The sequence below is a fragment of the Dama dama genome, chromosome 11, assembly GCF_033118175.1.
Source record: "Dama dama isolate Ldn47 chromosome 11, ASM3311817v1, whole genome shotgun sequence".
Lineage (NCBI taxonomy): Eukaryota > Metazoa > Chordata > Mammalia > Artiodactyla > Cervidae > Dama > Dama dama.
The window spans coordinates 60,808,477-60,822,074 of NC_083691.1; the positions used below are offsets into that span (position 1 = coordinate 60,808,477).

Genomic DNA, 13,598 nt, shown 5'->3' on the forward strand with positions numbered 1-13,598 from the left:
CCTCGCCTTTGCCGGTTTCTTCCCCGCCCCCCTCGAATTCTTTCTCAGGCCTGTCGCAGTGCAGCGTTCCCACCCTCCCAGCGTCCTGTCTCTTAGCAACCAGATGCCCTCCAGAGCCAGAGCTCCACTCAGAATGATCGCCTCTGAGTCCAGAAGAAAGGGGAAAATGGGGGAGAAAGAACTCATAAAGAATGAAGTTGTTGGTGGCTTTGATATACCCGCTTAGGTCAGGCAGAATGGGCAAACTGCATGATCTGAGAATGCAAGAAATATCTTGGATGAAGCGTGGTCTTCATCAGGAGGGGTCTCTTGAAAATTGTAAATAGCTTTGGGTTACTCCTTGAGGTTTTGTACATTAATAGGTTCAGGAAGGACGTTACTTAGGTGACTACTACTGGGAACCTAGTCAGATGTATAAGGCCCAATCTTGTAGGGTAAATGCTACACGTCAGTATCTTTTCTCTTTTAAACTTTTTTTTAGTTGATTTACAATGTTGTTAGCTTCTGCTGTACAGCGAAACGATTTAGTTACTTTTTTCCGTGTTATTTTCCATTATAGTTTATTACAAGATGTTGAACATAGTTTCCTATGCTATGCAGTAGGACTTTGTTGTTTATCCATTCTATATACAATAGTTTGCATCTGCTAATCCCAAACTCAGTCTAGCTCTCCTCCACCCTCTTCTACACTTGGCAACCACAAATCTGCTGTGAGACTGTTTCGTTGATAAGTTCATTTACAGTATTTTTTTTTTCAGATTCCACATATAAGTGATAGCATGTAGTGTTTGTCTTTCTCTCTCTGACTTACTTCATTTAGGTTGATAATCTCTAGGTCCATCCATGATGCTCCAAATGGCTTATGGCTAAGTAGTATTTCATCTCTCTCTCTCTCTCTCTCTCTCTCTCTCACACACACACACACACACACACACACACACAAACCACATCTTTATTCATTCATATGTTGATGGACAGGTTATTTCCATGTCTTGTCTATTGTAAATAGCGCTGCTATGAACATAAAAGAAGCCATTTTGGGCCTAAGCCATTTCATAATCCAAGTCTGGCTGCAACGCTTGCCCTTAAACAAGTCTCAGTAATTAATGATCTTAAGGGAACAAAGGGAAAGCAGAAATAGAGAAAAGGTAGTCAAGCAATAGCGCAGTGGTAAAGAAATTTTAGTTCCTCCTCAAGGGATATATATAATAAAATTATATTTTTGAGTTCTGCAGGAATTAAGGCCCCCATCCAGATGAAGGATGGAATGATGATGTTGACCCTCCTGACTTCAATCAAATAAGACTCGAATTCTGTTGACTTTTGCCCCAATTTTATGCTGAATTCTCTCTGCTCAAACCCCCTTCATGAATATGCATATATCCTTAGCTTAATATTTACCTATTTGCTGTTCAGGGAGACATCACCTTGATAAAGATCCCATGTTCTCCTTATGGCAACCCAGTTTTCGAGTAACACTTTCACACAAGCTAAAACTCAGTTATAATGGTGATGAGCCAGCTTAAACTATGAAGACAAGAACCCACACAGGACAGATTGCAGAGCAGTAACAGAAAGAACCTGGGTTTTGAAGTTTACCTTGTGAAGCAAGGCTGCCTAACAGACCCTAGACTGCCTGCCTACCTCTGGACTGTTACATGAGGGAAAGGTTTGTCTTGCTTTAGCTACTGTAGTTTGTTTTTTGGTGTGTTACAGAAGCTTAGTGTATTCCCTAGAAGATGAGGTTCCTGGAAGTAGTGCACTGCAATAACAAAGATTAAGATACATAGGACACTGGTGGGTAGAAACAGATTGCAGGCTGGTGACTTTTCCCAAAGGTATTTTCACCCGCACTAACTTTAGAGACTGATTATGAAGCCCATGGCTCTGAGGGAAGTGGTTTAGAAAAGATTAGAATGTGAGTTTGTTGTCTGCCACTCCTTGGTTTTAGCAACTTTTGACCAAAAGAAATGAAGTCAGTTAAGAATTAACCAATTGCAAGCAGAGATATAAGAGAATAGAGCTCTACCACTGGGCTCCATCCATAACTGCTCCTGCTGCTGATCCACATGCTATTGTGCTTCTCTGAGGGATCAACTTACATACTTATTAATAACGTCTGAAGTTTTTCCTCACGACTCTCCAGTCTTTTCTAAAACAATATACATTTACAGAATGACAGAGCTAGAGAGGATCCTTGAGAGAACTTCTTCAATCTTTTCATTTTAAGATCAAACAGAGAAAGTTTAAGAGACTTGTCCAAAGTCCAGTAGCCACCTCATTAGGTTCAACAATCTTTGCCCAAGGAAGAATCATTGGCACTGTGCAGACGTTTCATCCTGAGCCCTTTTATATGGAACAGGCAGTCTCACTTAAGACTTCGATCCACTTCCTATCCTTCTCCTGTCTAAACCTTTTGTGTTCATAAGATAGCTATCCCTCTATTAGTTTTAGTACAGAGTAAATTGATCTAGGGGCTTCCTAGGTAGCAGAGTAGTAAAGAATCCATCTGCCAATGAAGGAGATTTAGGAGACACGGGTTCTATCTCTGGGTTGAGAAGATCCCCTGGAGTAGGGAATAGCAACCCACTCCAGTATTCTCACCTGGCAAATTCCAAGGACAGAGGAGCCTGATGGGCTACAGTCCATGGGGTTCACAAACAGTCTGATATGATTGAGCATATACACACAAGTTGCTTTAACAAAGAGACCCAAAATACAAAGAGACCCAAAATACAATCACTGAAACAGGCCTCTGAAATGGCTGTTCTTACTTGACTCATTCTTACTTAAACATCCTACAGAAGGAATGAGAGACAGGGTAAAGAATGCATGCCCAGTACTGTTAAAGGCAGGATCTGGAAGTCACATGCATAACTTCCACTTCTATCCCAGTGGCTACAATGTAACCACAAAGGGGGAGACTAGAAAAGGTAGAAACCATTTGATCAGCTACATGACCAACTAAAAGGTGGGAGTTCTATTTTTGAATTACAGGAGAGTAAACACTGGTGGCCAGTGACCAGTCTCCCCAGCAGCCTGGTTTCTAGGATTATATGATACTCAGACTTCTATTACTCACGTCACTAGAATAATTTTTTTTAATTTTTATTTTTTTGCTGTGCTACGCAATTTTCAGGAATCTTAATTCCCTGACCAGGGATCAAACCTGTGCCCTCTGCAGTGGAAGCACTGAGTTCTCACCACTGGATCACCAGGGAATTTTCCCTGAAATATTTTTAACTACAGTGAAATATGAACTGAAAAGGGACTTCATTAGCACTGCAAAAAACATACACATGGAAAAATGTTTATGGATAAAAGGCAATAAAAAATGCAAATACCTTTCAGACTTCAGCTACCATCAAATATTACTGGAGAACAAAATTTAAAATTAAACAGGGACATACCTGGGGGGTCCAGTGGTTAAGAATCCGCCCTGCAATGCAGGCGATGTGGGCTTGATCCCTGGTCGAGGAACTAGGAACCCACACGCTGTAGGGCAACCAAGCCCAAAGGCCACAACGAAGATCCCACATTTTACAACTAAGACCCGATGCAGCCAAATTATGTATTTTTTTTTAAAGAACTACTCTTTTTTTTTTTTTATTAGTTGGAGGCAAATTACTTCACATTTCAGTGGGTTTTGTCATACATTGATATGAATCAGCCATAGAGTTACACGTATTCCCCATCCTGATCCCCCCTCCCACCTCCCTCTCCACCCGATTCCTCTGGGTCTTCCCAGTGCACCAGGCCCGAGCACTTGTCTCATGCATCCCACCTGGGCTGGTGATCTGTTTCACCATAGATAGTATACATGCTGTTAAAGAACTACTCTTAAAAAAAATTAAACATAACTCTCTTTATGACAAGGCAAAGGGTTGTACAAAACAATAAAAACAAAATTAATGTGGTAAAGTGAAAGTTGTCCATAAAAGTACGTTTTCTTCATCTGCTTTAAGGTCTGAAAGAAAAAGGGTGCATTGGGGGCCATATTTACTTCCCCAAAATGTCCCATATCCTAGCGTAGAGCTTTTTTTTTTTTTTTCCCAAAACTACCATGAAGTAGAGGTCCCTGTTCACAATAACCACTTAAATTCATATGCCACATGCTCAGCCTGCAAGCCCTCCATCTGTGTACATATACACACATAGTCCACACATATGTGCTATGTGGGCAGCTCAGTGCTCAACATCGCAGAAATCTTGACTGCTTATTCCTGAACAGTAACTTTTCCGCTTGTCCCTCAGTATCTGTGCTAGTAACAGGTAGAGATAATTTCCCCCTCTTCTAATGGGTAAAGAATCCACCTGCCAATGCAGGAGACCTGGGTCAGGAAGATCCCCTGGAGAAGGGAATGGCTACCCACTCCAGTATTCTTGCCTGGAGAATTCCATGGACAGAGGAGCCTGATCCGCTACAGCCCATGGGGTCGCAAAGAGTTGGACATGACTGAGAAACTACCACTTCCACTTTTTTTCAGAGAACATCTCTGTTCCTATAGGGCACCATTTTACCTGTTCTCCTAACAGATCCTTAGCCCTTAAAGACAGCTCCTGATTCAAAACTGCATTTTGATAACATTGTTATTAATAAGTACTTATCACTTTGGGCTTCCCTTGTAGCTCAGTTGGTAAAGAATCTGCCTGCAATGCAGGAGACCCAGGTTCGATCCCTGGGTTGGGAAGATCACCTGGAGAAGGAAATGGCAACCCACTCCAGTATCCTTGCCTAGAAAATCTCATGGACAGAGGAGCCTGGTGATTGGGCTGCAGTCCATTGGGTCACAAAGAGTCAGGCACGACTGAGAGACTAACACTATCACCTTAGCAAGAGACCTTATTATATGCCAGGTACTTTGCTTAATGCAGAATATCCTTTGGACCTCTCAGCAACTAAGTAGATATTATTTTGAACTTACTATTACTGAGCTTCAGATTGAAAAGTGCATTAACCATTCATACTAAGAAATTAATTTTTGCTGGCTTTAAAAAAATTGTTCTTTCACATACAAATGGAAAATGAGTAAAGGATTAAATGTTTAATCCTTAATACAATGGTTAAGAAGTGGGTTTTTCCAATCAATTTGCCTTATATAGGGATGAACAATTTTCAAAGAATTTCAAAGAATATTGCCATAGACTACAAAAAATACATTTAACTTCACTATTAAAGAGGTATCTGATTTTTCCTTTAATTAGTCAGAAGGCCTTTAAGAATCTTCCTAAATCTTAAACTCTCCAGATGTTTGCTTTTAAAAATTCTTTTTATTTCTGACTGCACTGGGTCTTCATTGCTGCTCAGGCTTTTCTCTAGTTGAAGTGTTCAGGGGCTACTCTCTAGTTGCAGTGCATTGCTTCTTATTGCATTGCCTTCTCATGTGGGGGACCACGGGCTATAGGGAACACCGGCTTCAGTAGTTGTGGCAGGCAGGCTCAGTAGTTGTGTCTTCTCGGCTCTAGAGCACAGGTTCAATAGTTGTAGCACACTATTGAGCTTAGTTGCTCTGCAGCATGTGAGATCTTCCTGGATCAGGGATCAAACCGGTCTCCTATATTGGCAGGCAGATTCTTTACCACTGAGCCACCAGGAATGCCCCTGAATGTTTATCTTAATTTAAGGACCTGTGATGATCTGCAGCACATGAGAAAAATAAGATGAAATATACATGCTTGCTGGTTTATTAAGTTTACAACAGAAATTATGCTTTGTTTACTTTCCAGTATTAATATTTTTTCTTCATTCTGGTCTCTCGTGTTCCACTGGAGATATTGAGTTTCCCAGTTAACTTCAATGTAAGTTTTTATAAAGTAAAATATTAGTTTTATGAAAAAGTCTCAAAGAAAACAAAAACATAGATATATCTGATATTTCACAACGTAACATTTGAAATAACTGTCTACAAGAGTCTGGAAATTGTAGGGGGCTTCTACTTTTGGCACTGTGGTGGACTACACATGAGGTTTTCTTGTTTAACAAGAAAGATTCTGGCTCGGATATGCACATGAAAGCAGTACTGATCTTACATGAAGTAGGGGGAGAGGCAAAATCAATCAAAATGGGCGGGAAACTCCAGGCAGAAGCGAGGGGTATGAGTGCCCCTGCCCAGAGAAACTTAGCTGTGAGGATTCTGAGCTTTGGGCTCAGAAGTAGAGTGAGGGTGAGGGGAAGTGAACTACTCTCACTCAAGACCTTCAAGAAAGGGCTGAAATGGCCCCCAAACAATGATGCCTCTATACCAGCAGAAGCAGAAGTGAATTCTTTACAATTAAGCCTTGACCAGATTTGGCCTGCGGAATTTACAGATTAACAAGGAATGAATTCATAAAGGTTACCATAAATGTGAAGAGGCCAGATACTATGTGTGAGAGTCAGCACAAACAACAAGCATTTTAACTTCGAAGGACTGCCGGATCTGGAGTTCTTGTTAACACTAACAGAGCATACTTGAACATGCAACTACTACATACATGAAAAATTAACCAGATTGCAGCACAAAGACAAAGAGGTGAAAAATATGAAAGACAAAGACATGAAGGGTAGGATGAGGACTAAACATATGTCTAATATGAATTCTACAGAGGACAGAAGATAATTGTTGTAAAATTTCCAGAATTGATTGAAGATGCATCCAAAGATCCACAGATCCTAAAATCAAATGTATGTTGTACAATAAATAAAATGAAGTTGCTGGGGGCAATTACAGTATCAATTCTAATTATGCCATCTAAAAAGCATATGTTATCTAAATGATTTGGAGTCTTTTCTCAGTGGTGTAGTTTCCAGCTGAAGCTTAATAAAGCTGGCTTTAAACTAAGATTTCCTTAAGTATGCTAGGTTATGAATGTATTATTGGTGTTTAAAAATCAACCAAATTTAAACTACACAAAATTTAAATAATAAAGAGCATATAGTTTGATGTTTCTATGTATTTAAATCTTTATTACTGTCTATTAGTAGTGTAAAGAACAAAACACTGATGAACTATAAATATCTAGGGATTGCTAGTAGTTATGAATTTAAGCCATTAATTTATCTTGAACTGATTTTGTTTACTATTAACATTACTGTTAATTTCATAACAGTTATTTATGCTCTTTTTAGAGTGAAACTTTTTGCCATTAATGAGAGTATTAGGAACAGGCAATTACTACTACAATTTATCCACTCACTCTTTCAATATAATTGAGTGCCTAAATTTTCCAGGTACTGTTTTCAAGTATGGGGATGCAGAAGGATACATATCTGCTGCAAAGAAAAAAAAAAAAAAAAAGCAGGAGGATAAGGGAATGCAGAGGGGAACAAAGGGTTGCAGGTTAAAATAGGTGACAAGGATGGGCTCACTGAGAAGACGACTTCTGGGCAATAACCAGAAAGGTGCAGAGGGCCATGAGGATATCCAAGAGAAAAGTGCTCCAGACACAAGAAAAACAATGTTCAAAGCTCCTATGGGAAACATGCCTGAAGTATTCAAATAACTACAAGTGTGGCCAATGTGACTCTTGGGAGGGAAGCAGAAGGCAAAGACTAGAGGGTCAGATAGCACAACACCATGTGAACCAATATAAGAAGTTTTGAGTTTTTACTGAGTCGAATATAAAGCCACTGAAGGGTTTTCAGCAGAGAAGTGTAATGATTAAGATTTTTTTTAAAAAAAGGATCACTCTGTTCCACTCTTGACAACAGACTATAGGTCTGGTGAGGTAAAGGCAGGAGCAGAGCCAAAAGGCAATAATCTAGGCAAGCAATGATGCGGCTTAGACCAGACAGCAGGCAGTGGAGGATGGAGTACCTGAATGCAAAATCTATTTTAAAGTTAATACGAGTGGGATTTCCTGATAAATATGGGGTATTAATGAAAAAGAGAAACATAGGATTCCAAAATTTTTGGCCTAAACAAAAAGAAAGATGGAGTTGTCATTTACGGACACAGAATGGAAGAGAAATAGGTTTTGAAAGAAAAATCAGGATTTTTAAGCATGCTAAACCTAAGATGCCTAGAAAATACCAAGTGGAGATAGTGAAGTGGCAGGTAGATATATGATTTTGGAGTTCAGATAAAAGAAGAGATACAAACTCTAGAATCAAAACATATGGTATCATAAGTCAGTAGACTGGTTAAGCTCATTAGGGAAGTGAGTAAGTTTAGAGTAGTGGTCCAAGATCTAGACCCTGAGGCCATTCAATATTTAGAGGTAGGGGATATGAAGAGACATCAGCAATGAAGACTGAAAAAGAAGAGATTAGTGATATTGCAGGGAAAGCAGAAGAATATGGTGTCCTGGAAGGCAAGGGGGTAAAAAAAAAGGATTTTCAAGCAGGAGGAAATAATCATCTGTGCCCCTGCAAGTCAGGTAGAACAAAGACACAGAACTGGTCACTGGAAAGCAGTGTAATGGTCACTAGTGACTGCAACAAGAGTTTCTTTGATGGGGGTGGTGGTGGTGGGAAAAACCTCTTAATGAATTGAGTTCAACACAGAACAGGGGGAGGTCGGTGGGGTGGGCAGCACTATGGATAAGTCTGTCAAGGGTACATAAAAGATGATTAGAGAAAACTAGTTTGTTTTCTAGTTAAATACAAGAGATTAATTATTTACCTTATTCTCGTCTCCCTTCAAAATCTCCCCCAAAATGACAATAAAAGAATGAGAGGTATTAAATCAAGTCAAAGCATAAAAGAGAAGACAACAATGAAACTTTTAGAAGGAGTAAAAAAGCAAATGAATATGAGGTAACTGACTTAGCAGAGGTGATTATACCAAAGACTGGGATTCTGACAGCCGTTTACACTGCAGAACTCTTGAAAGGCCCAGCATGAAAGCATTAGGCACCACAACTTGTAGCCAGGTACAGTACACAGAAATGAGGCAAATAAAAAAGCAAGGCAATGGCAATACTGGGAAAACCAGAAAGTTATATGTGAAATGAACAACAGGGAAGAAAGAAACAATATTTACACGGTCACAATAATGCAAACATTTTCAGTGACTTGACTAAAAATTAGACCACAAGGAGATCAAAAGGAGATCAAACCAGTCAATCCTAAAGTAAACCAGTCCTGAATATTCATTGGAAGGACTGACACTGAAGCTGAAGCTTCAATACTTTGGTCACCTGATGAGAATAACTGACTCCCTGGAAAAGAACCTGATGCTGGGAAAGATTGAAGGCAAGAGGAGAAGGGGACAAGAGAGAATGTGATGGTTGGATGGCATCACCGACTTGATGGACATGAGTTTGAGCAAGCTCCAGGAGCTGGTGATGGACAGGGAAGTCTAGCGTGCTACATTCCATAGGGTCGCAAAGAGTCGGATATGACTGAGCAACTGAACAGAACTGACTAAAAATTAAAATAATATTAGGAAGAGGGGTGAGAGGAAGTATGGGATAGTAGTATAAGGTAGTTAAATCCTCCATGCAGGGTGGGAAGGAGAGGGTAATAGATAACCTCTTACACTGGTAAGTCCAAATAGCAAGGTGAGCACATTACTTACAAGTAAGAAGGTAAAAACAATAGCATGGAGTTAAACACAATTGATTCTGGGATCTGGACTTTGGAGTGAGGCAAGGAACTGCTCTTATTTCCTTATATGTGTTTTTAAAACCAGGTGATTATACTAGTTTGATGATTAAACACATAAATGAATAGATAAAATGTATACAGGAAATAAAGAGTAACCTCAGACAAGTTATTTGCTCAATTAGCAAATATTCAAAATGAAAAATTAACTGGGATAAACACTCTAAGTGCTATCAACATGGATGAAGAAGAGGAGCAGAGAGACAACAGGTAAAGTGTCTGGGGGAAGGAGGGAGAATGACAATGTGTCAATACTTCTGTGTTACTATAAGACTCCAATGTTGATAACTTTAAATACTGGTAGAGAAAGGTAATCATAAATATGGGTTAGATGTAACCACAATGAGAATAAAAATAGAATGTATAGCTTCCAAACCTTCAGAAGAAAATCTGATCTATTCACTGTTCAATTTACCATAATTCCCTACTCTCTGTTTTCACATAGCAGTATTTCCCTGTAACAACACTGGTGCCTTTCTCCTTCCCTCTCTCTTACCAGCAGCTTCTTAGGTGAGGACTGATTTAGCTGAATGGTGAGTTTGGAAGGAGAAACCATACATGCACAGTTTTCCACTCTCTCATTGGAGCTGCCTACCTACCTAAAGTTGAAGAGCTTTCTGGTCTGTTTCCCTGACCATTCTCTAAGTTTGGTGGGTCACTCTGCCTGAGACTGGATAGAATGCTTAAATCAGGGAAATATTAGCGAATCCTATGTCATGCCCCGTGAACTGGCTTTATCACAAAGTTCACTGACAACATGCCCTGCCTGTTTGCTCAAAGCCTTCAATCAGCTGTTCAGCCTCTTATTCTTAAACATAAGCAGACAACCAAAGTTCAGCAGAAACCTGAGAGAAAATCTTTATTGTGATAGAGATAAAACATAAATACACACACAGTAATACGGGGGGAAAAGACTACGTAGGAAAATAGAAACCTGAAAACAAAGTAACCTACAATTATTAATATCCTCAGATAGATCCTACAAGCTTCTAGAGAGGAAAACAAACAAGAACAAAACAGGGCACATATAAAGGAACAAGAATCAGAACAGCTTCAAGCCTTCTCAGTGATCACAATGGAAGCTGGAGACAACAGAGAAATCCCTTCAAGTTTTTAACGGAAAACAACAGCCAGCTTGGAATTTTATATCATACTATTATTTAAACCAAGAGCAGAATTAAAGACAATTTTCAGACATTCAAGGACCCATACTTCATCTCCCATAGAGCCTTTCTGAGGAAGTTGCTAAATGTGCTTTACGTCAAAGAGAGTAAACCAAGAAAGACATAAGAGTAGGGTATAGAAATAGAAAGATCATAGGACTCTTCAGGAAAATAAAAACAAAATCCAGGGCAATTGTATCAGGCAAATAGAGTAGCCAGTTCAGATTTGTGCAGAATGACTTGAGACTTCAACCTTCTTATATTTTTATATTCTTCAACTTTCTTATATGGTACCGTATTTTTTAAAAAATCTGCGTTCCATATTTTTCTGCTAATTTATGGAATGATACCATTGATTCCAGGTTCTTTAATAAAACTTTGTATCTTTTAAGAAAAAAAAAAAAAATCTGACAATGCCTGGATGAGCCTGACCTAAGTTACTAGCTGTACTTGGCTTGCTGATGGTCTAGCTCTTCCCTTTTGGTCCCTGGATCTTTTAAGAACACACAGATGTTCTGCTTTGACCTACTCCTGAGCGCTGAAGAATAGCCACCAGAAGCTTAAAAATGGAAAAGCCTAAGCAGCCCAATCCCACTGACTGTGTTACAGGCAGGTATCTAGTTCTAGGTGCTGGCACATCTTTCAAAATATTGGGTTGGCCAGGAAGTTGGTTCAGGTTTTTCTGTACTATTGTATGGAAAAATCAAACAATCTTTCCCACCAACCCAGTACATAAAATGTGGATAACCCTAGGTTTCCCAGTATAAACTCAATGACTTTCTCCAGAAAAGGCTTTTGTAAAATATCAGAGAAAATAAAGCCAGACCATGACTCAGAGTTCGTTTTCAGCTTATCTTCTTCCAGGACACGTCATCAAATAGTGGCAATTCTGCTTTCTGAACACACAGTTACATTTCTGTATAATACCCCACTTTTAGTCATCTTCTATACTCATTTATGGGCTTCCCTTGTAGCTCAGTTGGTAAAGAATCTCCTTGCAATGCAGGAGACCGGGTTTGATTCCTGGGTTGGGAAGATCCCCTGGAGAAGGAAATGGCAACCCACTCTAGTATTCTTGCCTGGAGAATCCCATGGACAGAGGAGCCTGGTGGGTTCCCAGGCCATGGAGTTGCAAGAGTCGGACACAACTTAGCAACTAAACCATCATACTCATTTATATTTGTATTTTTGAGAAATCATTTCATTAAAAAATAACATCAAGTAGGAATGCAAGAATAGCTCAATATCAGACAATCAATGTTATTCTCTATGTTACTGTTACTAAAGGTGAAAAATTAAAAAAAAAAAACCTGAACAAAGGCATATATAAATTATCAGTAAACAGGAACTTCCTTTGAAAAAGACTAACTAGAATAAAACTCACAGCAGACATAGCATTTAATAGAGCAAGTTTAGAGTCTGAAGTAGAAATTTGATAAAAATGCCTGTTACCACAGCTCTGTCAAATATAGACTGGCAACCTGGCCAAAACAGTCAAAATGAAAGAAAAGTAAAAGGCCTTTCAGGAAGAAATAAAATTCATTATTTGCATTTCACAGACAACCAAAGAGAATCAATAACTTTAGAACTAAAAAGCATTCATCAAAGCTACAAATACAAGATTAACATACTTTAATTCTAAAGTAATCTGCACGAATAGCCAAAGTAATCTTGAGAAAGAAGAATGGAACTGGAGGACTCAACCTGCCTGACTTCAGGCTCTACTACAAAGCCACAGTCATCAAGACAGTATGGTACTGGCACAAAGACAGAAAAATAGATCAATGGAACAGAATAGAAAGCCCAGAGATAAATCCACGAACCTATGGACACCTTATCTTCGACAAAGGAGGCAAGGATATACAATGGAAAAAAGTCAACCTCTTTAACAAGTGGTGCTGGGAAAACTGGTCAACCACTTGTAAAAGAATGAAACTAAAACACTTTCTAACACCATACACAAAAATAAACTCAAAATGGATTAAAGATCTAAATGTAAGACCAGAAACTATAAAACTCCTAGAGGAGAACATAGGCAAAACACTCTCCGACATAAATCACAGCAAGATCCTCTATGACCCACCTCCCAGAATATTGGAAATAAAAGCAAAAATAAACAAATGGGACCTAATGAAACTTAAAAGCTTTTGCACAACAAAGGAAACTGTAAGCAAGGTGAAAAGACAGCCCTCAGACTGGGAGAAAATAATAGCAAAAGAAGAAGCAGACAAAGAATTAATCTCAAAAATATACAAGCAACTCCTGCAGCTCAATTCCAGAAAAATAAAAGACCCAATCAAAAAATGGGCCAAAGATCTAAACAGATACTTCTCCAAAGAAGACATACAGATGGCTAACAAACACATGAAAAAATGCTCAACATCACTCATTATCAGAGAAATGCAAATCAAAACCACAATGAGGTACCATTACACGCCAGTCAGGATGGCTGCTATCCAAAAGTCTACAAGCAATAAATGCTGGAGAGGGTGTGGAGAAAAGGGAACCATCTTACACTGTTGGTGGGAATGCAAACTAGTACAGCCGCTATGGAGAACAGTGTGGAGGTTTCTTAAAAAACTGGAAATAGAACTGCCATATGACCCAGCAATCCCACTTCTGGGCATACACACCGAGGAAACCAGATCTGAAAGAGACACGTGCACCCCAATGTTCATTGTAGCACTGTTTATAATAGCCAGGACATGGAAGCAACCTAGATGCCCATCAGCAGACGAGTGGATAAGGAAGCTGTGGTACATATACACCATGGAATATTACTCAGCCGTTAAAAAGAATTCATTTGAATCAGTTCTAATGAGATGGATGAAACTGGAGCCCATTATACA

The 13,598-nt window shown here is 39.2% G+C and overlaps 1 protein-coding gene across 1 annotated transcript in view; it reads right to left on the reverse strand.

The window, feature by feature from the left end:
* The window catches only part of SANBR (SANT and BTB domain regulator of CSR), a 77,303-nt gene that overhangs the window by 57,330 nt on the left and 6,375 nt on the right, over nt 1-13,598 (reverse strand). The window lies entirely within an intron of this gene.